The 27,988-nt window shown below is 38.3% G+C and overlaps 1 long non-coding RNA gene across 2 annotated transcripts in view; it reads right to left on the bottom strand.

Moving 5' to 3' along the window:
* LOC139184921 (uncharacterized) overlaps positions 1-27,988 on the bottom strand; it is a 318,414-nt gene that overhangs the window by 73,088 nt on the left and 217,338 nt on the right. For both annotated transcript variants that reach the window (XR_011568459.1, XR_011568460.1), the window contains exon 6: positions 13,485-13,622. This is a non-coding gene — a long non-coding RNA (uncharacterized lncRNA). The remainder of the gene's footprint in view (positions 1-13,484; positions 13,623-27,988) is intronic.

Here is a 27,988-nt window from a genome sequence, read left to right as displayed (position 1 = left end):
AGAATACTGTTTAGTATTTGACTGTTTAGTCCATGGGGTCACAAAGAATCAGATACTACTGAGTGACTTTCACTTTCAATATAAAATAAAAAATTAAAAAATAAGAATAAATGACAACTAAATGGACTGGATAGGAAGAAACAAAACCCTCCTTATATATATATGTTATGATTGTTTAAACAGAAAATCTAGGAAAATCTATAGATAATCCTTTGAATTAATGATGTTCAAACATTTCACTGGAAATAAATTAGTATACAAAAATCAATAGTTTTTTTATACTCAGAAACAGTAAATTAAAAATGGAATTGTAATGAATATTCCATTTACAATAGCAATAATCAGTAACTTGAAAGGGGACATCAAATTTTTCTATACTCGGAAATTTACTGATTTTAAGTTACTGATTCTATTTCTTTAAGAATCTTAGATCTCTTTAATGATTAATGGATTTAGGTGATTCCACATCTCCAAGCCTTTAATTCCAACATGACTCTTGACAGTTACTTTACTAATACCATTTTCATCTTCTCCAGCTCCTGAAACAACCTCACTGTACCCTCTGGAGGAGGGTTGTATCCAACCTCACTGTACTCTCTTCCTGGAGGAGGAAATGTCAACCTATTCGAGTATTCTTGGCTGGAGTATCCCATGGACAGAGGAGCCTGATGGGCTACAGTCCAGGAGTCACAAAGAGTCAGACATGACTGAGCAACTAACATGTACCTTCTGGAAATCAGTCAGTATTTAGCAAAATCTCCTAAATCTTCAATTAATGCTCTGAACATTCCTTCCCACTCTTGCTCTACCTAATACCTGGCTGGTCTCTCTTCAACACTCTCAAGTTTTTCTAATACTTTATCCAGAACCTCAAACCCTAAAATAACCCACTGCTCTCTCTGGAAGTCACCATTACTAATTTGTTCTTCAACGTATTTTTCCTGACTGGCCCCTGAAATACTCCCTCTTGTATAGCCCTCTTAAACAATCTTTCCTTTATTCCTCATACTCTTGTGCCTAGAAGTGGTATAGAAACATTTTTCAGTCTCTACTGATGCTTTTAGAGCATTCTGTTTACCCTTAGTGTCACTAAAATTTAAGAAATCTCATACCCTCAATATATACTGCACACTTTCTAAGATGTATCAAAATGAGTGGTGGTGTAGTCTTCTCCAGCTCCAGGTAATTAAGGTATTTATGGTCTGTAGAGAATTAAAAAAAAAAAAAAAAAAACTATAATAAAACAAACAAACAGAAATCCAGTATGTCTTTTATTACCACCATGCTCCTGTAATTCTAAATAATAGTTAAAGCCTTGGGTATATCATTGCACACCATTCTTTCTTTCTGTAGGCATCTACCAATTCCTAGGCTACTTCTTTCATTAACTTGAAGATTTCAGCTTCTAGCTCAATGTCAGTCTCTCCGACTCAACACTTGTATTCATTTTTTTTTTTTTTTTGAGATTTCATCATTCAAGTGGGGAAATCTTTCAATACATTCTCAATTTGATCTCTACTTCAGTGATCTTAGAGACTTCCCTGGTGGCTCAGATAATAAAGCGTTTGCCTGCAATGTAGGAGACCCAGGTTCAATCCCTGGGTTGGGAAGATCTCCTGGAGAAGGAAATGGCAACCCACTCAGGTATTCTTGCCTGGAAAATCCCATGGACAGAGGAGCCTGGTAGGCTACAATCCATGGGGTCGCAAAGAGTTGGGCATGACTGAGCGACTTCATTTTCTTTCAGTGATCTTGTCTCCCATCCCACTTCAGCAATCCAATTCCAACAGATAGCTACACTGTTTCCTTACTAGCAGTGGCAATATTTCCATAATCTTAATTTCAAACATCCCACCCTCTCCTAACTATATCCTGTTTCCAACTCCTTATAACAATTTCATCCCATCATACTACTTTTGAGTTGTCCTTCATGTGCCTTGCTTCCTCAACTTTAAATTTGTAGCCCACTTTCCTTCTATATAAGATGAACAGAGGAGATAATTCCTAAAGAAGAAACCCTTAACTGACAAGGCATGGGATATCCCAGTGTCCCTGTCCTTCAGTGTAACAATTCTGATGTCCATTTTCCCAGTGACCCTTGGAAGGTCCCAGAGAGACTAAAGATGGTTTTGTAGACTCTGACAAAGTCTACATATATAAAGTTATAACTTTATAATTATAATAAAGTTATAAAAGGAATTAGATTTTAGAGGTAAGGACAAATATGGGAGGAGGATTGTTTGGCAAGAGTTGTGTTGTGAGTTTTACTCACCTCGCATCTAGAGAGAAGACTTAAATGATTTCTTGGAGAACTTAATATGCATCTCCCAAATGTGGTCAACCCAGTGGATCAGTGTTGGTCTCCTACTTGGGAGACATGACCTGGTTAGTTGCCCAGAAGGTGACAATGATGATAAAGTTTGCTGTTGTGTAGAGGTTGACCTGCCTGCCCCAAGTCTGTGTATAGTAATAGTATGTGTGTCTTCTGTGTACAATATGGGCCATGCCAACCCATACAAACACATGCACAGAATGAGAAAGGGAAAGACAAAGAGAGAGAAAGGCACCATTGGATTTTCTGAGTCCTGTCCAGGAATATTACTCATGGGAAGAAAGAAACCTTAGGGAAAAAATTATGTAAAGTTTCTTATAAGCCAAAATGAGGAGCTTGCCTTTACTGTACAAAGGGACATTAATAAAGAGATCTCCAAAAAGCCTAACAAATGCACAGTTGACTGTATATACAAGCCAGGTCTGGGGAGCAGAATCTTTCTTCTTTCACCTTTTCTCCTTCCCCAGTTGTCCTCAAGAAATGTAATCAGACCCCTGTTGGGTGAGATGAGAGGAGGGTTGAAGCATAAGGCAGGAAAAGATAGAGGGATCATAATAACTCTTTTACTTGACTTTCTGCTTTATATGGGTCCAGGTAGAGTACTTCAGAGAAGATTTAACTTCAAGCCAAGTCCAGAATTTCTACTGATTTTAAAACCAGATATTTCAATAACTGCACTGAAATTGATTTGAAATTGATTTGTTATTCAACCATAGGACTTTTCGTTGCCTAAGATGGATCAAGAAAGTTAGGTACCCTTGGAGTTTTCATCCAGGAGCAGGTAAGAATATTTTCCAACTAAATATGTTTTAGAGAGTTGTTGAGAGAGAGAGAGAGAGAAAAAAAAAAAAAAAAAAACAAAAACACATTGTTTTACTCCTATACCCAGGAGTCTTGCTTGTTTAATGTATCTGTAACACATACATTGTACTTGTTTGTAAGAGTGTGGTTCAGGTTTTAACTTCCAATCTTTCCTCCCCTGTGGATTGATACAAACTTCAACAATATTGACTAAAGGAAAAAATATGGTCTTTTTTTGTTGTTCTAGTAATATTTCTATTTCTGTTCTGGTTTTTATTTGCTGATCTTTTGTCTTGACAAATACAGAAGCATCAAGGTCAGAGGGATGGACTTGTATGGGCCTTTTATCATATTCCTTCATGAGGCCCTGTTGCCTAGTTGATGTATCTGCCCTGTGTTATATGGGATGCTCCTGGCATGATGTGAGCATCGGATTTACTGAACCGCCCTGGGCCCTCTCAGAGGAGAAATGGTTATGAGCCAGACTTTAGGGATTTGCTCACAACAAACTCCTTATTTCTTTCTAGAAGTGTAGGCTCTTGGGGAGTAAAGCAACCACCCTGAGCAAGAAAGTTGGATGATAATGGTCTCCACTATAAGAAAGGGGAAAAGGATGCTGAGAGAAAGATTTGACAGTGTGGTACCACGTTGCACCACAATTACTGGATTTTTCAGCAGGTTTGCAGAATTAAGTAACATTCTGAATGATAGGATCTGTGTAATGTTTTGGCTGCCAGGAGTAAGCTATGAGCTTAGTTTAGTCCTTATCCCTTGGAAGAGGTGAAAAGTCCTGCATTAGAGTAAATTTCAAGAATCTGCCAAAGCAGTAGGAAACAGTTGGAAAAGAAAGACAGGCCATGGCAAGGAAGCTGCTACTAATTTCACATTTACTGAGCCCCTCACATGGAAAAAGTTGATCCTGATACTCTTTTTGGCAAATAAAGACTGTGAGGATTTTTAGATTTGCATACTTAATCTAAATAGGGGTGGGCTGGAGTATGATTAAAATTATTGGACTTGGTATCCTCTAGTTAATACCCATTCTCAAACTTGATATGTCAGTAGCAGGTGAGGCCACACAAGCAAAACCTGCTTTTAAGTTTAATTATATCAATAGAGTCGCAAGCATCATTTTTGCATATTCAGGACTGATAGTTAATGGGTTTTTCCTATATTAACCATTTAAGTAAGATAATTATTTGCCATTCTGTGACATTTAATTATAATGCTATGACTGATCTCCATCGTTTGAAGGGAAAAATTGCTTTCTATGTCATTTAGGATTTGTATGAACACATTTAAACTGCAGAAAAGATTGCTTGGAAAAACGCAGAGGTGGCTCCCAAGAGCTCTTGATTACCTTCTGTATCGAGATCATTTTTTAAAAAAATCGGCTGTATTATTGTAGCATAATTTCAAGGTGACCACCTGTCAAGGAACTTATGGGAAAAAAAGGCTCTGTCTTATTTGTGCATTTATTTTTATAAACATTTCTAATTTTCCAGAGGGTATTATAGGCTAAATTTTAATGGGGTTGTAATAGTTAGCAATGAGTAAATAACATGAATTCTCAGTTGATGTAAATTTCATGCCAGGTTTGAATGATGAAGGCAAAAGCTATCATTGAGACTGGAAACACATTTATTAGCAGATGTTCAGTTGTACAGAAGAGGTGTACATGCATAACAAAGCTTGCCCGCTTTGTACTGAGAACTCTCAATTTCTTCTCTTCCCAGGAAGTGCATTGTATTCTGGACTGGTTGAGTCATAATTAAGCTGCACTAAGAAAACATTCAAGTGACAATGATTTGCAAATGATCAAATTATTGTGGGCTTTGCTTAGGGCTTCACCAGCTGGAGTGCTTTCTCTGTTATAACCATATGTCTGTTAATAAATTTGATTCAAATGCAAAACAATTACAGATATTTTAGAGACTGGGCAGAACAATTACAAACAAATAAGGTTGTTCTGAGGACTCGGTCTTAAAGTGAATGAAGAAACCAAGATAATGATGCCAAATGCTACTTGGAGAATGATTACAAATGCGACAAAGTGGTTAGCAGGTTTGAAATCTAATTGTCTCAGATATTGTGTCCACCATCACACAGGATGGCTTGATGAAATGGGAGGTCAAACGCAGCAGGAGCTGGGTAAGTTTCAAAGGAATTCCCCTGTTCTCTTCCTGAGTTTACTTCATAAATGTTTCAATGAAAACGGAGAGGAACGATCATTAGCAAAGTGGAATTACAGAATAAATCACTGGAAGCAAAAACTGCACTTGATTTGAACAAGAGTAGCAGTCTTGGTAAAGGTAAATATGAACAAAGGGAATTTTTAGAGTTATTCTTTCAAAATGAGTGATGTTTGTGAGAGAGAAAAGGCTTCATCTTCCTAGGAATTTATTAATTTCCTTCTTTTTAAAAAATTTTCTCTTTGAGCTCTTTGAAATACATTATTTGCAATATTCCACTTGTCTCCCAGTTTATATTATCTGAGAGAGTTAGCTACGGTTCTGGACCATCTTTTTAAATTCATGATCTTACTAAAAAGGATGTTACTGAAACTGCTGACCGCTCCCATCCTCACATCTGACAACAACACTCTTCTGACAGCTGTATTAGCAAAACTGTAGATCTAGTAAAGAACACATTAATATGGAAAGGTCAGTACATGTCAGAAATGGTAAAGTGTAGGTAACTGATAGAAAATTACAAATTGGGAACTTCTTTGGGGAAGGCAAAATGCATGTTGACTGGTTCAATATACTTGAATTTCTGAAAATTTGTTTAATGGCAAATCCCCTCTTTGAGGGGAAACTTCTGCTTCTTCCTTCCTTCTCACAAACTGATTTATTTTTTTCCTCAGATTTCTTTTTACAGTAATGTTCATATCTTCTCTTTGTAGAAAAACAACAAGGTTTCTGGAAGGATCTGTTATTGTTTATTCAGTAACTTGAATTTTTTGAGAGGTAAATAAACATATGAAGGAAGACACAGTTTATAAATATTAAAAAAAATGAGTTCTATTTTTAAAAACAGCAGTGTGTACAGGTATATAAAACCATGGAAAAATTACTAGTCATTAGAAGAGCAGCCTGTGGACATAGTAAGTATTTAATAATTGTATTTGGACAAATTATTTTTGATTTTGAAAACTAAAGGCAAGGTTGAAAGGATACTCCCCTGGGTGAGATAAATTAACAATTGTCTATTTTAAGAATAACACTGTGCTGATTTTTATTTTGCATTCTCAATGATCTGAGAGAGGGGTGGCCTAGTGAGAACTCCAAATTTTGATATTGATAATCTCCAAGGAGTCAACAGCTAGGCTCTGGGGACAAGCCTCTGGATTCTGTAAGATATTTAGAAATGTTGCTGTTAAAAAATTAAAGTTAAAAGTTAAAAAAATGAGGCTGTGAGAAGTAAAAAGATTTGCCAAGTTCGTTGAGTTAGTAGGTGAAAGAATTTGGACAGAAACAAAGGATGTTTTGACTCCCAGTCCAAGGCTGCCTAACACAATAAAGGCATCAGAGGACAAAAAAATGTAGACATTCACAAACGATTGCGATAAATCCTTAGATGTCAGACTCATAACAGATGAGGAAAGGTCATCACGTGTTCTTAATATCCATCTCCTGCTTCCTCAGGCTAATGTCATGGAGGGTAGCCATGCATTCCTCTATAAAACCCTCTGCCATCTCGGTCAGAAATGGAGTCCTGGACTCCAGGCCCATTGGCCTGTCCCAGTGAGCCATTTCTCAAGTTCTTATCTTTTGGATACAGAAGCATATTACTAGGGAGTGTGAAGGGGAATTTGCCTTTAATCTTAATTGCCTGCATAACAGTATTTTTAAAATGATCTCACTCTGTAAAATATAAAACCCTACACCACCATCGAAGTCGGGCATCCTAGCACAGAGCAAATGTTATTAGGAAAGAAAAGCCAAACTTGCAGTTACTCTGTCTTTTCTCACTCTGAATTTACCATCAAAATACAGATGCAGTTCCAACTAGACCACAGCCAGGTTACAGTCTGTGCAACTATTCCATTTCTATTTAATTTGCATGCCAGAATAATAGGTCAGGTATTTATTTAAATGTTATTTCTTTTTTCCCCTTCCTTGATGTTCCACTCCAGTATTCTTGGGCTTCCCTTGTGGCTCAGCTGGTAAAGAATCTGCCTGCAATGTGGGAGACCTGGGTTCGATCCCTGGGTTGGGAAGATCCCTTGGAGAAGGGAAAGACTAGCCACCCCAGTATTCTGGCCTGGAGAATACCATGGGACTTATTTGGACTTCCCTGGTGGCTCAGACAGAAAAGTGTCTGCCTGCAATGTGGGAGACCCAGGTTCGATCCACAGGTCAGGAAGATCCCCTGGAGAAGGAAATGGCAACCCACTCCAGTACTTGTGCCTAGAAAATTCCATGGATGGAGGAGCCTGGTGGGCTACAGTCCATGGGGTCGCAAAGAGTCAGACACAACTGAATGACTTCACTTTCTTTTCACTTGTGGCTCAGCTGGGAGACCTGGGTTTGATCCCTGGGTTGGGAAGGTCCCCTGGAGAAGGGAAAGGCTACTTACTCGAGTATTCTGGCCTGAGAATTCCATGGACTGTATGGTCCATGGGGTCTCAAAGAATTGGACATGACTGAGTGACTTTCACTGATGTTAGAATGCGCCACTAAAATCTTTGTCAAATAAACTGTCTGTGAGGACATCTGACTAAAGATTGTAAATGAGATGTATGTGACTTCTCATATGATAGATGTTTTATTAGTTAACATTTTACATTTGCCATGATTATGCCATAATCCAACCAGTTACTTGACTTTGTCAGGGACTTACCCAATTCTACTAAGCTAAGTATGGAGCCCAAATAGTGGTTTCCAGCATTGGAGTGAGCACCTCATATTTTTGTTAGCCAATAAAAGATCAATACAATCAAGCTTCCTTATAGTACTTATATTCTGATATTCACATATTGAAGTCTTCTATTTTTAATTTTTTAAAAAAAGTTTAATTGAAATATAGTTGATTTACAATGTTGTTAATTTCTGCTATACAAAAACAGACTCACAGACATAGAAAAGTATTCTAAATCTAAACTAGTAACACATTATGCTTTTGGTTGCTTATTTGCACAGTAATTTGTGATTTAAAATGATGATAAAAAAAGCAATGTACAAAAATATTTTATTCCTAAACTTTTATGGAGATGACATGGGGGAGATACATGGCTCTGGGTTGGTTTCACATGTAGAGAGTTAACCTGACTTAGAATGTTATGATTTCCAATCCTGAACAGAAAGTTTGTGACTAAAGTCTGTGCAGCGGAAACTGAAATATCTAGGGCCTGTGCCATTATTGAGCATTACACATTTTCTATCATTTTTCAGTGATACAAGCTATGTTTCAGGTTTATAATAATTTCTGACACATTTCCTGGTCATGGAGAAAGGCGATCAAGTATATAAAGTCCATAACGTCAAATTTCAGCCCACACATATATTCCAGTGAACACATGCTTTGAAACCAGAAAATTTGGGTTTAAATCATAACAGTTCTGTTCCTTTCCCCCTTATCATTGGGTAAATTATTTTAGGTATTTTCCTTATTTATTTCTTCATCTGTAAAATATGATAATAAAATTTGCTTTGATTAAATTACATATGCCCAAATATTAGCAAAATTTTTGACAATAAAAAGTCATTAGTAATAACAGTATTACTTTTATTGGCATTTAATATATGGCAACCCACTCCAGTATTCTTGCCTGGAAAATCCCATGGATGGAGGAGCCTGGTAGGCTACAGTCCATGGGGTCGCAAAGAGTCGAACACGACTGAGCAACTTCACTCAATATATGTGTAAATAATCTTAAAAGTTTAAAACACTATGTGCAGCTGTTACTATAATTACTATTTCAAATACTGTTAATATGTACACACATATACACATATAGAATTTTACTATATATATGTATATATGTAGTCTTCCCGGGTGGTATTAGTGGTAAAGAAACCGCCTGCCAATTCAGGAGACTTAGATGTGACTTTGATCCTTAGGTGGGGAAGATCCTCTGGAGGAGGGCATGGCAACCCACTCTACTGTTCTTGCCTGGAGAATCCCATGAACAGAAGAGCCTGGTGGGCTACAGTTCATAGAGTCACAAAGAGTCAGACATGACTCAAGCGACTTGGCATGCATGCATGTATATACATACATATATAACATTTTAAAGCTATGTTTTAAAACATCACATGAAATTAATTTTATTTGTATATGTAAATACAAAAATATATGTGTATATACACATATTTAATATTATTTAACTTGTGACTATTAAAATAACTTCTCTAGAAATCTTACTCTGTGATCTTGGGCAAAGCTCATTCCTTTGTTGACCTGAACAGTTCTTCTTTTTTCTATTTTGTCCACTAAATAAAGATTAAAACAATTTGTAACATAGATTTGTGGACAGAATCAAATGCAGCAAGAGTACTCAGACTCTCAATAGACTCAATAATTATTAGTCAAATATGGATCTTACAAAAGTGAACTACGGCTAAGTTAACTTTAAAACACCACTTTCAACTCTAATCCCATGTCACTCTCCACACATTTTCAACATGTAAAAAATAATGTGCATATTAGAAAGAATAAATTGATGTGGCTTAAAGGTAAAGCATAAACTTTTTATTACAGAAAACCCTAAAATTTTTTATTTTCCAGGAATGCATGGGCCACCGTGACTCTCTGTTTTTGAAACCCAGGATCCCAGCCCATCAAAAAGTTTCAGTATATGTTACTTGATGGTGCTTTGCAAAATTTAAATGATGAGGGTAACAATGGCATGGAAAAGAGCAGATGATGGAATTACTGGAGGATGCTCTTAGCTCTTGGGCATGCATTTTCCTAGACAGATGCAGGGTTTGGGCTGTCGTCAGTGCCCCCCTATGAGGAGGTATGCCTGTGTCTACCCATATGTAGTATGAGCAGACAGCCTGCTCCCACAGCCTTTAGCTCTGTTCCAGGCCACACCCTCAACTAGGCTAATGAGTGATATTTACATGGAACACAGCTGTAATACCATATTCCAGGACATAGGAAGGAGTGGTTTTTCCTATATGGCACTAATGGGTCATTCCTAAAAGATATATTAATTGCTGCACACCCAGCATTTCTATCCAATAGAGGATTAAGTAACTTGTTACTAGCCTAGGTTTATATGGTTTTTCCAAATTAAGGTCTCAATTTGGTTCTAGGAGAATGGAGGGATACACTTGGATCCTAAACACTTTCTTTATTTAATTTTTCCATAAATTTGAGCATCATTTACAGATCTCTTCTCTCCACCCCCCCAAAAAAATACCCCACATATTTAACATATGTCTCTTTCATTTAGATCCTAAGTTAAAGGAGAACCATGTGCTCTAGCAATGCTCTGTGTTGCCTCAGGGCTTGGTGAATTTAATCATTTATTTGGATCCACAGATAATTGCCTAGTCAATAAACTTTGATGTGGGAATGTAAATGATTGCATTTGAAGACTGCATTTGAAGAGTTGATAATTACGCCTAAATTTTAGGATTTCTGTGAATACTTTAAAATATCTGCTGGAACAGAATGGTTTTTTTTTTTTTTAACTTGCAACTTTACTCTCCTAATTAGTTTCCATTGGAAAAAATAGTGAATTCTGGATTCACTATTCACAAAAACAGATTTTGCTCCATCTCTACTTAGAGAATCATTTTGCTACTTGAATGCCAGGGCGTGATTTAGGTGGAAATGAAGCTCAAGAAATGCACACATGGACAGCCTATGACCTAAGCTGATAAAAATAATCAACTACATAACAGCTGTCTTTTATGTTAAGCAAGTCTTCTGGGGATGGTGATCAATGGAAAAATATCTTTCTAAGCGGAGGCCTCCTAAAAGGAGGACAGAGTACAGGTATGTTAGCATTTGTATCAATACTGTGGTGAGTGTAAGGCATTTTCACGCAATTTGTGAGAATTCATAATAATGACTACCAGTGTAACTACAACCATACATTGAACAATTTTATCCTGCTGCTGCTACTGCTGCTAAGTCACTTCAGTCGTGTCCGACTCTGTGTGACCCCATAGTAGGCTCTCTCATTTTATTTTCACAACCAAATGATGAGTTAACCATGAGCTGCTCACCTGGCAGAGGCAAGATTTGAGAGATTAATCTGTCTTCAATCATTCAGCTTAAAGTGGTAGCTGCTGCTGCTGCTGCTGCTAAGTCGATTCAGTCATGTCTGACCCTGTGCGACCCCATAAACGTCAGCCCACCAGGCTCCCCATCCCTGGGATTCTCGAGGCAAGACACTGGAGTGGGCTGCCATTTCCTTCTCCAATGCATGAAAGTGAAAAGTGAAAATGAAGTCGCTCAGTCGTGTCCAACTCTTCGCAACCCCATGGACTGCAGCCCACCAGGCTCCTCCGTCCATGGGATTTTCCCGGCAAGGTCCTGGCGTGGGGTGCCATTGTCTTCTCTATAAAGTAGTAGAGTCAGTGCTTAAACCTATGTCTATTGGATCTAACCCATGATGTAGCCAGTAATTTTCAGTGCCTCTGCTAGGACTTACTCAAAATTAAAAATTTAAAAAGGTAATAAATAATAGCTTGGAACACATGATGAACAATAATACGAGTGAATGAAATTAAAACAAATATGAAGCCTACACTTTGATTTAAAAATATAAATGCAAAATTTATGAGATAAAGAGATGTGACTTTACTGAAATCTCATGTGAAATAATGATGTGGCATCCAAAAACTTTGACTCCATTAACAGTGTTTCTCTGTGGTCCTGCTGTTAGAATTTTGGGCAGGATTATTTGTCATCTTACAGAACAGCCTAAGTTTGGCAAGAAAGGTAGCATTCATAGTCCCTACCCAGTAACACCAGTATTACAAGCAGGGAACCAGAGAATGCCTGACTCTTCACAGGAACACCTTCTACAATGACTGGGCTGGGCTGAACATGGCTGTGTTAGTAAGCAGATATGGGTTAGAAAAAAAGACATAATGAATAGACTTTAATTTGAACTGGTCAGAAATTATTGAGGTTATTTTCATCACATTTTGAAAGAAACTTTACTCTTTAAAGAATGTCCAGAAGATAACTGATTCAAAAATTTTGGATTTTGTGAAAAATCCCAGTGGTTGTATAATGCATTTCCTTCCTTACCTAACTAGTTTCCACGGAATTTTAGTCATTTAAAACTAAGGTGCTAACATGGTAACTAATCTTAGATAAAATGCTAGCATAAAGTTTTGCTTTGTTCCCCCCGCGCCCCCCCTCCCCCCCTGCACAGCCACAGCACTCAGGATGTTATTCCCCGACCAGAGATCAAACCCACATTCCATGCAGTGGAAGTGCAGAATCTTAACCACTGGACCACCAGGGAAGACCCTAAGCACAAAGATTTTAAGTCTTGAAACCATATGAGAAGTGAAGAAAAAAATTAACATTATTTAGTCCAAACAAAAGCTGACAAAGGACATGATGTTTGACAAAATTCAATAAACAAATATGGCTGAGAATTTAGATTCGTGTCAACAAGCTATTTGATGGCAGAATTGAGACCAGTGTTTAGATGATGGAATAATTAGGAATGGCCAAAAATAAAGGGGCTGTCTTGGGAGGTGGGCCCTCCTTTATCATTCAATATGTTCAAGAAGAGGTTAGCTTCTGAGATGATGGTTTGAATGAGATGCGAGGGTGAACTCTTGAGGTCTTTTTCAATGCTTTTAGATCTTATGATTCTATATCTTTTGGGCATAAGGTCATTGCAGATTCATTCACTTTTAACTTTTTTGATAAAATGCCCTCCTTTTCCTCCTACTTACTCTGAATACATATTAAGTAATACATTCTCTTAAAGACTATTTTTAGATGCACAAAAACTGCATAGATTTAGAAGAGATCAAAATATTCAGGCAGCACATCAGGGTCACCAGAGCTTTCTGCACCTGAAAAGAAGAAAAGCAAAATCCAAACACTTTATTAGCAACTGTACACTCTCCTTAGAACACAGGCTTAGCCTGCTGTGTTCCCAACACTAAGTCTTCCCTCCTCCAGGGAGACACTCAAAGCCAAACTCATCAGGGCTGCACAACATTCTGCAAAAGAACAAAGCATTCATGGCTAATGACGTGGTCCTGCAGGACTAGCCTGTGAATGGGAAACTGGTCCCTTCTAACTCTCAGGTGAAAGATTTCCCCTGTCCGCTCAGCCCCCTACTTTTTCTTTTTTAACAGAAGGAGGAAAAGCTCTTTGATTACTATTAAGTTCTTATGAAGTCGTGAAAATCTCCTACCAGAATCGCTGCAATTCTGTGACACACAGAATTGGCCCACTTGTTCTGCCATCAGCAAGGCTTACACCAGGTACAGCCTTTTTGTTTCTCCATTTCCCCTGGCTGAGGGTGCATTTATTCCTTTCAAACTGTGTACACCTGAAAAAGGAAATAGAGGAAGATGCCGTGAAAGATTTGGCTCAGTAAAATTTTTAGTATTTCACTTCTAGAATAAGTGCCTGTTTGGAAAAACTTGGATCTTAGGCTGTACTAGGCATAATTATCTATAAAAAGAGAAAAGCCTTGCTTGCCTCCCCGTGAGAGGATCATGTCTTTGTTCTGCTGTGTAATTAATCTCATCCTGCTCTTCTAGTGCCATTTCTCCTTTCAGCTGCCCTCTGATGAACTTTTCTAATGCAAATCCGTATGTTATATTGTAAACTCTCTGCTCTTCCCAGTATTACACAGTCCCTTTAAGATACTTTATCTTTTGGTTATATTTCTTTTATAAGTTTGTCTTTAGTAGAACATTTCAATTCTTTGTCACCTGTTGTTGATCTTTATAAAGCTCTGTATTTCTTACTTTCTTATTGACTTTTTCCCTGGAATGTGTCCCTCCACAATTTAATGAGATGTAATCTGCCATCAAGAAACTCACTTCCTTCCCAGGATAACCACAGCTGCATCTTTATCTGCATCAAGGACCTCGGGTTCACTGTCACTATATCCAGACGCGGACAGCCTCCAGTGTGTGGTGATTCACCTCTTTAGGTACAGACTGCAAATACTCTTCCTTTGCAAGTTTTAAACTGTAGACTTTATCCATTTTCTGGGTGCAAGCCTAATCCAGGACCAATTTTTCACCATTTTATGTATGAACATCTACTAAAAGTTAGTCACTGTGAAAACAAAAACGTTTTAAGATGTAGCATGAACACTGAAAAAAGGAGCATTCATTGTTTGATAGGACAGTCATCTGTCCTCTGAGGCTAAAGAAAGCAAGTATTTCTGTATTAGACATTCATCCTCAGAAAGGTATAGAAAATCAGATGTCTCATCCAAGTTCATCAGTATCACCCTCAGTTACTCCTTGTGTTTCATACTTGTTAGTCTGGGTGGCAACACTGGAACTCAGCATGATCACACTCAGATGGGGGTAATTCCTCAAACTCCACCCTTTTCCCCCCATTGAATACATAACCAAATCTCTTATATAAGATTTAAGACCTGCATAGAATGAGAGCTGATCTGGATCTTAGGGTAATTTCTCAGTCAAGTCCTTTCCCATGTCAGGAGTGTGGCAGAGATGCTAAGGGCTTCCCTGGTGGCTCAGCTGGTAAAGAATCTGCCAAGATATTGAAAATGAAATCTAATGACCTCTCAGTTTCCCAGTTTGGCCAAAATATAAACTAGTGATGGAAGAGGTTTCTGATGGAAAAAAAAAGTATATTGAAAAGAGACTAGGTTAGGCAACGTCTCCCACAGACAAATTTTGCTTGACTCGGAATACTTCAGACTTACAGGTTAAAGATTGCTGATGATTCCTTTTCTCTTATGGAACCAAAAGACTAAATAAAATTTGAAATAACTAGCAGATGTGTCAAACATGTATAAAATACAAAAACCCAAGGGATATTCATTGATGTAATTCAAGTATTATAAATGAGACACAGAGAAGTGGGGTGAATCAATGAAGAAAGCTGTGCTAAATTATGACTAATAATGTGAAAACATTGACATTTTATGTTATTCAGAAAAAAGTTAGATCTGGTTTGTATCACATATAGTATGACCCCACAACTTTACATGAATATATCACTTGAAGCATTTGAATTTGCTGAAAGTTTAGCATTTGCAGTTTTGGGAAAACACTATAGTTTTAGGATGGGACTCTTCCTGAAAACTGTGAGTTTCATGAATAAGGAAATTATTATTCTACATCTGTTAACCCTTGGAGCTATCTATCATGCTGTCATTCTGTCAACTGGCCTCCTGATTATGTGAATGTGTTGCAGAGCCTGTCAAGAGATTTTTGTCTGCTGTGAGTGTGTGCTCATTCATGTTCAACTCTTTGTGACCCTGTGGACTGTAGATCACCAGGCTTCTCTGTCCATGGAATTTTCCAGGCAAGAATACTGGAATGGGTTGCCATTTCCTACTCCAGGGGATCTTCATGACCCAAGGATTGAACCTGTGTCTCCTGCATCTCCTGCATTGGCAAGCAAATTCTTTACCACTGTGCCACATGGGAAGCCCATTCTGTCTGCTATCAAGCACTAAGTTTCGTGGCAGCTGGGTCAGTCAAGCTAGCTGCTTCAATTCTGTCCGCTGGAAGGATTTGCTTTTTTTTTGAAGGTCAGTCCTGAGAGGGTTTTGTGTTAGGATTTTTCATGCTATCCATGTAGTCCATTTAATGTTGGTGGGAATGATTATGCATGGCCAATGATTGTGAACATAGCCATGTTTTTAATTAATCACCACTTTATTCAGTGAGCGTGAGGCTTATCTTCAAGCTATAATTGACTGACCCTCAACTGTTTTCTAGCCTGCAGTCAAAACTGAGCGCTATCTGTATGATTTCTAATTCTTAGAACCAGGTCTATGAATTCTCCCATCAAATTTGTTCTCTCAGTATTCGTTCTTGCCTCAGAGCATTGATGGGAAAACATAGGCTGGTGTAGACAGAGTGAGGCACTTTTTTTTCTAATCTACCTTTGAGCCATGTCTTTCCTATTGTACCTTTGTCACTTTGGGGGCATATTTTAAGTAATCTGTCTCTGTACAACCTCCCAGTTCTTCTCTGGCTTTAGAACGCAACTGAGTCAGAGATTGCTGGCTTCAGTGAGGCTTTTTGTTACTTAAATATCATTTAAACTTTGTCAGTTCTTCTGTGTTTGACTAGGATATGACTAGGGCAGAAATGCTTCCCAAGTGGATCAGAAGGTAAATAACCATGTGCCAATGCAGGAGATGTAGAAGATGTGGGTTTGATCCCTGGTCAGGAAGATCCCTTGGATAAGGAAACGGCAATCTACTCCAGTATTCTTGCCCAGAAAATTCCATGGACAGAGGCTCCTGGAGGTCTAAGTCTTTGGGGTTGCAAAGAGTCAGACAAGATTGGGCACATTTCACAATTTAGGGCAGAAAAAGCTTTTTCTTGGGAAACCTATACAGTTCTTCTAATATTCCCTTTCAGTTTTTATGAGAACTATCACTGATATTGCTTATATAAAAATGCAAATTTACTCAACTACCATGCCAATTTTTTCTACTACATCTTCTAGAGTATGTGGATTAATTCCTGAGAAACTGAAGAGTTTGAATAATAAGTTCTTTTTCCTAAAGATGGTTGAGCTCAATTCTAGTTGTTCTATACGTAATTTTACCTCCTCCAGGTTCATATTTTAGGACTTGTGAATTGTAACGCCCACTGCTAGAATTAATTTATCTATGATTTATTTTCACACCTGAATGGTATAGTGGTTTTCCCTAATTTCTTCAATTTAAGCTGGAATTTTGCAATAAGGAGTTCATGATCTGAGCTACAGTCAGCTCCTGGTCTTTTTTTTTTTTTTTTTTTTGCTGACTGTATAGAGCTTCTCCATCTTTGGCTACAAAGAATATAATCAATTTGATTTTGGTATTGACCATATGGTGATGTCCATGTGTAGAGTTGTCTCTTGTGCTGTTGCAAGAGGGTGTTAGCTATGACCAGTGCATTCTCTTGTCAAATCTCTTAGCCTTTGCCCTGCTTCATTCTGTACTCCAAAGCCAAATTTGCCTGTTACTCCAGGTATCTCTTGACTTCCTACTTTGCCATTCCAGTCCCCTATAATGAAAAGGACATCTTTTTTTGGTGTTAGTTCTAGAAGGTCTTGTAAATCTTCATAGAACCATTCAACTTCAGCTTCTTCAGTGTTACTGGTTGGGGCCTAGACTTGGATTACCGTGATATTGAATGGTTTGCCTTGGAAAGGAACAGAGACCATTCTGTTATTTTTGAGATTGCACCCAAGTACTGCGTTTTGGACTCTTTTGTTGACTATGAGGGCTACTGCATTTCTTCTAAGGGATTCTTGCCCACAGTAGTAGATATAATGATCATCTGAATTAAATTTGCTCATTCCAGTCCATTTTAGTTCACTGATTCCTAAATGTCTCTGTTCACTCTTGCCATCTCCTGTTTGATCATTTACAATTGGCCTTGATTCATGGACCTAACATTCCAGGTTCCTATGCAGTATTGCTCTTTACAGCATCAGACTTTACTTCCATCACCAGTCACATCCACAACTGGGCATTGCTTTCACTTTGGCTCTGTCTCTTGATTCTTTCTGGAGTTATTTCTTCACTCCTCTCCAGTAGCATATTGGGTACCTACTGACCTGGGGAGTTCATCTTTCAGTGTCATATCTTATTGCCTTTTCATACTGTTAATGGAGTTCTCAAGGCAAGAATACTGAAGTTTTTCCAGTAGTCATGTATGCGTGTGACAGTTGGACTATAAAGGCAGCTGAGCATGAAAGAATTGATGCTTTTGAACTGTGGTGCTGGAGAAGATTCTTCAGAATCCATTGGACTGCAAGGAGATCAAACCATTAAATCCTACTTAAAATCAGTCCTAAATGTTCACTGGAAGGACTGATGCTAAAACTGAAGCTCCAAAACTTTGGCCACCTTATGCAAAGAACTGACTCATTGGAAAAGACCCTGATGTTGGTAAATATTGAAGGCAGGATAAGAAGGGGTTGCCAGAGGATGAGATGGTTGGATGGCATCACTGACTCGATGGACATGAGTCTGAGCAAGCTCTGGGAGTTGGTGATGGACAGGGAAGCCTGGTGTGCTGCAGTCCATGGGGTTGCAAAGAGTCCGGCATGACAGCAAATGAACTCAGGTGGACTGATTTATTTTCAACCAGCAGGAATACAATTCAAAATATTGACAGTATTTTGTAAGTAAAAGGGGAAATTTATTTTAAGAATTTAATGTTTTTTCATAGAAGCCCGAATATGTATGTATATATGATTGTGTTTGTTTTCAAGAGAAATAGAACAAATCCTCTAAAAACAAAACAAACAAACAAAAATGAACCTTTCCCACTGTCTCTGTCTCTTTCTCAGGAGGTCACAGAAAAAGTTAGAAGGGACCAGTCAGGAATTCCCTAGAAGAAGCTTTGAAGTTTCAAATTCTCCTAAATGATCTTCCCTCTATTTAGTCCCCTATGTCATGTCAATATTTTGCATAGAAGAGGGCATTAAAGGGCAGAAAGAGATGTGAAAATGCATGATTTAGGAGATTATACAAGTTTTGAGAAAGCAAATATTTTTAGCCAGGTTGGGATAGACCATTGGTCGATTCCAAGATAGTAACTGTGTTATGAGGCAGAGTTTTCAAAGTTTCTTCCAATCAAACATATCTATTTAAGCTATATTTTTGAGGACTTTATAAATTATAATTACAGAAATGGGAAAACAAAACTCAACTTCACATGCTTGATCATAAATAAATCTGTAGCTCAAGCTTTCATTTTATATTCAGTAAGATATTTATTTCAGCCCAAACTGCCTAGTCCCTTTCATCTGGGTTTATTCACAGAGATTATTCATTGGAACCTGAAGAAAAATCCCCTCAGTTTCATGATTAGAATGAGTGACTATTCTTATATTTATATGTCACTAATACCAGACCACCTGACCTGCTTCTTGAGAAACCTGTATGAGGGTCAGGAAGCAACAGTTAGAACTGGACATGGAACAACAGACTGGTTCCAAATAGGAAAAGGAGTACGTCAAGGCTGTATATTGTCACCCTGCTTATTTAACGTCTATTCAGAGTACATCATGAGAAACGCAGGGCTGGATGAAGCACAAGCTGGAATCAAGATTGCAGGGAGAAATATCAATAACCTCAGATATGCAGATGACACCACCCTTATGGCAGAAAGTGAAGAGGAACTAAAAAGCTTCTTGATGAAAGTGAAAGTGGATAGTGAAAAAGTTGGCTTAAAGCTCAGCATTCAGAAAACGAAGATCATGGCATCTGGTCCCATCACTTCATGGCAAATAGATGGGGAAACAGTGGAAACAGTGTCAGATTTTATTTTGGGGGGCTCCAAAATCACTGCAGATGGTGACTGCAGCCATGAAATCAAAAGATGCTTACTCCTTGGAAGGAAAGTTATGACCAACCTAGATAGCATATTCAAAAGCAGAGACATTACTTTGCCAACCAAGGTCCGTCTAGTCAAGGCTATGGTTTTTCCAGTGGTGTTGTATGGATGTGAGAGTTGGTCTGTGAAGCAAGCTGAGCACCAAAGAATTGATTCTTTTGAACTGTGGTGTTGGAGAAGACTCTTGAGAGTCCCTTGGACTGAAGGAGATCCAACCAGTCCATTCTGAAGGAGATCAGCCCTGGGATTTCTTTGGAAGGAATGATGCTAAAGCTGAAACTCCAGTACTTTGGCCATCTCATGCGAAGAGTTGACTCATTGGAAAAGACTCTGATGCTGGGAGAGATTGGGGGCAGGAGGAGAAGGGGACAACAGAGGATAAGATGGCTAGATGGCATCACTGACTCAATGGACGTGAGTCTGAGTGAACTCCTGGAGTTGGTGATGGACAGGGAAGCCTGGCATGCTGCGATTCATGGGATCACAAAGAGTCGGACAAGACTGAGCGACTGAACTGAACTGAACTTAGCTACAGCGTGGTGGCTGCGATGGCGCACGAGTGTGGCAACCGAGAGGAGCTAACCTGCTCCCCGAGTTCAGGGGCGGTGGCCGAGAGGAGCTACCTTGTGCCCAAGGTCAGGAGCAGTGGCTGTGCTTTGCTGGAGCATCTGTGAAGAGAGACCCCGCATCCAAGGAAAGAGAATCCCGGGTAAGACGGTAGTCACTGAGAGAGGGGATCAGGGGGCAGACAGACTGAAACTACAGTCATGGACAACTAGCCAATCTGATCACATGGACCACAGCCTTGTCTAACTCAATGAAACTAAGACATGCTGAATGGGGCCACCCAAGATGGAAGGGTCATGTTGGAGAGGTCTGACGGAATGTGGACCACAGGATAAGGGAATGGCAAGCCACTTCACTATTCTTGCTGTGAGAACCCCATGAAGAGTATGAAAAGGCAAAAAGATAGGACACTGAAAGATGAACTCCCATGTCAGTAGGTACCCAATATGCTAGTGGAGATCAGTGGAGAAATAACTCCAGAAAGAATGAAGGGATGGAATAAAAAAAAAAACACCCAGTTGTGAGTAGGATTGGTGATAGAAGCAAGATTCGATGCTGTAAAGAGCAATATTGCATAGGAACCTGGAATGTTAGGTCCATGAATCAAGGCAAATTGGGAGAGGTCAAACAGGAGACGACAAGAGTGAACATTGACATTCTAGGAATCAGTGAACTAAGATGGACTGGAATGGGCGACTTTAACTCAGATGACCATTATACCTACTACTGTGGGCAGGAATCCATTAGAAGAAATGGAGTAGCCATCATAGGCAAAAAAAGAGTGCGAAATGCAGTACTTGGATGCAGTCTCAAAAACAACAGAATGATCTCTGTTCATTTCCAAGGCAAACCATTCAATATCATGGTAATTCAAGTCTATGCCCTGAGCAGTAACGCTGAAGAAGCTGAAGTTGAACAGTTCTATGAAGACTTACAAGACCTTCTAGAACTAACACCCAAAAAAGATGTCCTTTTCATTATAGGGGACTGGAATGCAAAAGTAGGAAGTCAGGAAACACCTGGAGTAACAGGCAAATTTGGCCTTGGAATACGGAATGAAGCAGGGCAAAGACTAATAGAGTTCTGCCAAAAGAACGCACTGGTCATAGCAAACACCCTCTTACAACAACAGAAGAGAAGACTGTACACATGGACATCACCAGATGGTCAACACCGAAATCAGATTGATTATATTCTTTGCAGCCAAAGATGGAGAAGCTCTATACAATCAGCAAAAACAAGACCCGGAGCTGACTGTGACTCAGATGATGAACTCCTTATTGCCAAATTCAGACTGAAATTGAGTAAAGTAGGGAAAACCACTAGACCATTCAGGTATGACATAAATCAAATCCCTTATGATTATACATGGAAGTGAGATAAAGATTTAAGGGACTAGATCTGATAGACAGAGTGTCTGAAGAACTATGGATGAAGGTTCGTGACATTGTACAGGAGACAGGGATCAAGACCAACCCTAGAAAAAGAAATACAAAAATGCAAAATGGTTGTCTGAGGAGGCCTTGCAAATAGCTGTGAAAAGAAGGGAAGTGAAAAGCAAAGGAGAAAAGAAAAGATATACCCATTTGAATGCAGAGTTCCAAAGAGCAAGGAGAGATAAGAAAGCCTTCCTCAGTGATCAATGCAAAGAAATAGAGGAAAGCAGAAGAATGGGAAAGACCAGAGATCTCTTCAAGAAAATTAGAGATATCAAGGGAACATTTCATGCAAAGATGGGCTCAATAAAGGACAGAAATGGTATGGACCTAACAGAAGCAGAAGATATTAAGAAGAGGTGGCAAGAATACACAGAAGAACTGTACAAGAAAGTTCTTCACAACCAAGATAATCATGATGGGGTGATCACTCACCTAGAGCCAGACATCCTGGAATGTGAAGTCAGGTGGGCCTTAGGAATCATCATTACGAACAAAGCTAGTGGAGGTGATGGAATTCCAGTTGAGCTCTTTCAAATCCTGGAAGATGATGCTGTGAAAGTGCTGCACTCAGTATGCCAGCAAATTAGGAAAATGCAGCAGTGGCCACAGGACTGAAAAGGTCAGTTTTCTTTCCAATCCCTAAGAAAGGCAATGCAAAAGAATGCTCAAACTACTGCACAATTGCACTCATCTCACATGCTAGTAAAGTAATGCTCAAAATCCTCCAAGCCAGGCTTCAGCAATACGTGATCTGTGAACTTCCAGATGTTCAAGCTGGTTTTAGAAAAGTCAGAGGAACCAGAAATCAAATTGCCAACATCCACTGCATCTTGGAAAAAGCAAGAGAGTTCCAGAAAAGCATCTATTTCTGCTTTATTGACTATGCCAAAGCCTTTGACTGTGTGGATCACAATAAACTGTGGAGAATTCTGAAAGAGATGGGAATACCAGACCACTTTGACCTGCCTCTTGAGAAACCTGTATGCAGGTCAGGAAGCAACAGTTAGAACTGAACATGGAACAACAGACTGGTTCCAAATAGGAAAAGGAGTACATCAAGGCTGTATATTGTCACCCTGCTTATTTAACTTATATGCAGAGTACATCATGAGAAACACTGGGCTGGAGGAACCACAAGCTAGAACAAGATTACCGGTAGAAATTTCAATAACCTCAGATATGCAGATGACACCTCCCTTATGGCAGAAAGGTAAGAAGAACTAAAGAGCCTCTGGATGAAAGTGAAAGAGGAGAGTGAAAAAGTTGGCTTAAAGCTCAACATTCAGAAAACTAAAATCATGGCATCCGGTCCTATCACTTTATGGCAGATAGATGGGGAAACAGTGGAAACAGTGGCTGACTTTATTTTTCTGAGCTCCAAAATCACTGCAGATGGTGATTGCAGCAGTGAAATTAAAAGACACTTGCTCCTTGGAAGGAAAGTTTGACCAACCTAGATAGCATATTAAAAAGCAGAGACATTACTTTGCTAACAAAGGTCTATCTAGTCAAGGCTATGATTTTTCCTGTGGTCATGTATGGAGGTGAGAGTTGGGTTATAAAGAAATCTGAGTGCAGAAGAATTGATGCTTTTGAACTGTGGTGTTTGAGTAGTCTCTTGACAGTCCCTTGGACTGGAAGGAGATCCAACCAGTCCATCCTAAAGGAGATCATTCCTGGGTGTTCATTGGAAGGACTGATGTTGAAGCTGAAACTCCAATACTTTGGCCACCTGATGTGAAGAGCTGACTCATTGGAAAAGACCCTGGTGCTAGGAAAGACTGAGGGCAGGAGAAGGGGACAACAGAGAATGACATGGTTAGATGTCATCATCGACTCAATGGACATGGGTTTGGGTGGACTTCTGGAGTTGGTGATGGACTGGAGGCCTGGCATGCTGTGGTTCATGGGATCACAAAGAGTTGGACACCACTGAGTGACTGAACTGAACTTAGCTACTGTTAGCTACAGTACTGAGAAACACTGTGTTCCTTTTGTTCTGTGAATATGTTAGTCACACTATCTGTATTAGTCAGTTATTTCTGCAGCACTGCTGCATAATGAAAGTACCCAAAGTCTGAGTTTTATAACAATAACCATTCATTTTGCTTAATGCTAGCCCTGAGAGTGGGCATGTATAGCCCTGGTGGGGAGGGGAGGGTTGCTGTTCACAGTGTCCCCAGGCTGAAATAGGGATAGGTCAGCTCCTTGTACCTTCTTATACATCATGGACCTGCAGCTACCCAGGATTTAATTCTTAGCACTGTGAATTACTGAAGCAAAGAATGATAAGCAGAAATACTTCATGTCTTCTGTGTCCTTTGACTGGAACTAACACATCCTCACTTCTTCCACATTCCATGGACCAAGTATGTGCCATCAATTCCAACATCAGCAGGGCAGAGTAACACACTCTTCCTCTAGTTGGAGAACTATGAAGTCCTGGAAAAGGTTGTGAATGTATAGATCTGTGTAAGGGAAGTCCTGGAAAATTGACAGAGATGAATCTGTATGACACAATGGAAGAAGAATTCTGCTTGCTGAGGTTTGAAACATCTGATGTCCTTCCTCTCCCTTCCTAATACTTTTGTGGCAGTAGCATACTGAGGTTTTGTTCCTGAAAAAATACTTGCTGGGATTTTGTACCACAATGAAGTCTTCATCAGACATAGTTTTGGGACAGGCTGGATAGTTGGGATAATGCAAAAAGATGTTGAAACTTCAGATAAATAGCACTGTGTGGACACAGGTATTATAAAATTAAATTATACAGTTGCTTTTTAAAAAGTCAGTTTAGTAAGTAGTTTTAAGAATGTCTAATCATATCCACTTTATGTCCTTAAATTCATTTTCTCACGCTCACAGGAAACCATGACTCTGATTCAACTATCCTTTTATATCAAGGAATAAAAATTGGAACAACAACCAAAAAAACCCAAACAGCCAGCCTTAGTCTGCATGTCTCTTAACTTGTTTCACTTCCCTTCCAATTAATAACATATTAGGACCAGAGCATAGCTAGTTTAAATCTTTCTAAAACAAGGATTTTGCATCAGAAATAATGATGGTCCCTACTAAATAGTACTAAAGTATTGTGAATATATTATTAAATAGAGGAATTAATAGTTCTTCTAAAAATCACATTGGAGAACTAATTGTTTCAGTTTCAAAGTTGCATGAATAAATCTTTCTGGTGTGTTTTAGTACTGATATGTATAATATTGTCTTGCATATTATAAGAGTACAGTAGAAGAAAAATGCATATATTTTAAAAATACATAACTGCAATGATCAGGAACATTGACATTAAGTTCTAAATAAAGTATATATATATATATATATTTTTCATTTGAGAATAAGTTGATATCAAGAATTGTTATTTTGGAAAATCACCTAAACGCAATTCAAACTATCTTATTTTCATGAATTTTATCAAGAGAGCTTAGTGAAGAGCACAAATGTAAGTTATAAACAGGTATATTTAATTTCTTGGAAGTGAAATCAAGGGAAAGTCAACAAAAGTGAGGACAGTCTGTGGAGCAATAGCCAAGGTATATTTAGATTCAGGACATGTTTTACTATTTTCATTATTTTTTTAACTGAGATAAAATAGTAAAGACTGGTGTACATGCAGTAAGACAAATGCTGTTGAATAAAGTTTGGCCAAAATCATGTCAGAGGCAAACAATGGAGATTTAAGAGGTAGAGGAACTAAGTGCTTCTGGGTATTTCACTGTGGTTTATTTGAATTCAATCTGGGGGCTACCTGTAGCATGTCAGACATTTATTCAGAGTATGAGGATCCAGAAAAGAATAACTTGTTCTGAGACCTTAAGAAACTTACAGTGATAGAAGTATGTTTACAAGGTAAGTAAGTGTTTTTGTCTAGAATAAATTTGATTTCTCACTAGTTTAGTTAGGAATACACAAAGCTACCAAATAGACATTTTAGAGATTCTTTGCGAGATAAAATCTCAAGCAATGGAAAAGAAGCATCTCCTGAGGAAGCAAGTTTCACAGATGAGAGCTCTGGACTGAGAGAATTTTAACTTTCACTGCTCTACTTATGCCATGAGACAAAACGTCAGTCTGTGTTGGCAGAGCTGCGACAATGAAGTGGAAAATCGAATATGTGTAAAATATTGAGCTGTCCCAATTTTCTACTATTCCAGATAAATTACATTGGGTTGATTCTTTTCATAATTGCTAAAGTTTGAAATGAAAAGAAATGGAATTTAAAACATCAAACACTTGTTATATAATTAAATTGACTCATTAGAAGTTAAGTAATCATGCTGCTGCTGCTGCTGCTGCTGCTAAGTCGCTTCATTCGTGTCCGACTCTGTGCGACCCCATAGACAGCAGCCCACCAGGCTCCCCCGTCCCTGGGATTCTCCAGGCAAGAACACTGGAGTGGGTTGCCATTTCCTTCTCCAATGCATGAAAGGGAAAAGTGAAAGTGACGTCGCTCAGTCAGTCAGTCAGTGTCTGACTCTTAGTGACCCTGTGGACTGCAGCCCACCAGGCTCCTCCATCCATGGGATTTTCCAGGCCAGTAATCATAGACCCCAATAATACAATTCAGAAGATTTACTGAAATTCATTTTTTAAAAGTTTTATTTTAGAGTTTTAGCCCCAAATTTTCAGCTTACATCTTGCTTTTAGTGTAAACTCAGTGTAATGTTTCTATACCTTTTACTTCTGCAGACAAGTAAAGACAAGTGGGGATGAATGGTCAGAATGAGGACTCCAAGGCCCTGCAAGCTTTTCAAATAACAAAGAAATGTCAGTCATGTTATATGTGTCCTCCTTATAAAGGCAGAAAAGGGACTGTGGCATTTGAGAAATGGACAGCACATTTTGGTTTGCCTTAAATTAAACAGAAGATAGCATTCATCTTGTGTATCAGTGATTAGAGTCCAGAGTTGATTTAAATTTTGGATATAAACAATTGTAGTATATTTTTTGCTTTCTTAAAAACAAGTTCAGTGAGGCAAGAACTTTACATATTTTTCTGGCCACCCGTGGCATGTGGGATATTAGTTCCACAAGCAGTGATTAAACTCATGCCCTCTGCACTGGAAACATGGAGACTTAACCACTGGACTGCCAGGAAAGTCCCAATAATTATATTTTGAATTTCACTGGGGTTTATATATGTGTCAGAACTAACATCTAAATTGATAGTTGCACAAAAGTTTAAGATTTTGAGAGCTTTCTTTGATGTCTATGATCTTTAAAACTTCCTGAATATTCACATTTAATATTTCTATTTGGGACAGTGTGTAAACAATCCTGGAATTCTCTAGATGTATCAGAAGTATGAGAAGGAGTCACTTACTTTCCATCAGTCTTGAGGTTTAACTACTCTTCTTTCAGGTCAGAAACACCCCCTCCTCTCTTAATGCCCAAATATCACCTTTCTGGAAAGGCCTTGTCGCAGTTCCCTAAATAAAATATCATTTCCATTCCTGCCATTCTCTGTCCTCCTTCCTCTTCTCTATTTTTCTTCATGTTGTTTGCACATTATGTGTTTGGTTCTCTGTCACCTCCTCACTCCTCACACTTGAATGAAACTTCATAGAAACAGAGTTTTTTCCCAATTTATTCATTTCTATATCCTCAGGACCTAAAACAGTATCCACAATTGAGTGCTGAATAAACACTTTTATTTTCAATTAATAAATAAACTTGAAGAGTGACGCTGGTTAACTGCTCAGACATGATCTAAACTCATCTTTTATTAGGAACATGGTAGCTCTCATTAGGCGTTGAGGAGATAATTTAGGGTTTTTAATTCAATTTGCCTGCATTTTAATAGGGAAATATATATGCCACGGTGGTAACTGATAATTCTAGGAAGTCATGAATAACTTGTTATAGCTCTCCAGAATAAAAGTCTACTTTTATAACAACATTTTTCTATCTTTACATGCATCAGTACAGTGATACTCACACGTGTGTGTGCCACATGAATTAGTACCTTAAAGTTTACATGTTTGAAATTTTATTAACTAAATTTATAGTTGTCTTTTTTTTTAACCTATCCAGTATTTATTTCTGTTACCCTTTCATTCTTACACAAACTGAACTTTTTACACTGTGTGTTAAATTGATCTAATATGAAATCCAGTTTAATTATTAAATTTAGTTCAATATTTAATTTGGTTTAATAAAAGTGATCTTGCATATAATGTATGCATTTAATTGATATATTTGGGACAGGATCATTTTGAATAGGTTAAATATTTAATGTAGAGTAATTATTTAAATTATTCAGGATTAAAAATAGAATAGATCTATGTTATCAAAGTAGTGAACAGATAAATGTCATGATTTAATAAATT

This window comes from Bos indicus, chromosome 9 (assembly GCF_029378745.1).
Source record: "Bos indicus isolate NIAB-ARS_2022 breed Sahiwal x Tharparkar chromosome 9, NIAB-ARS_B.indTharparkar_mat_pri_1.0, whole genome shotgun sequence".
In the NCBI taxonomy this organism is placed as follows: domain Eukaryota; kingdom Metazoa; phylum Chordata; class Mammalia; order Artiodactyla; family Bovidae; genus Bos; species Bos indicus.
This window is presented reverse-complemented; position numbering and strand designations above follow the sequence as displayed.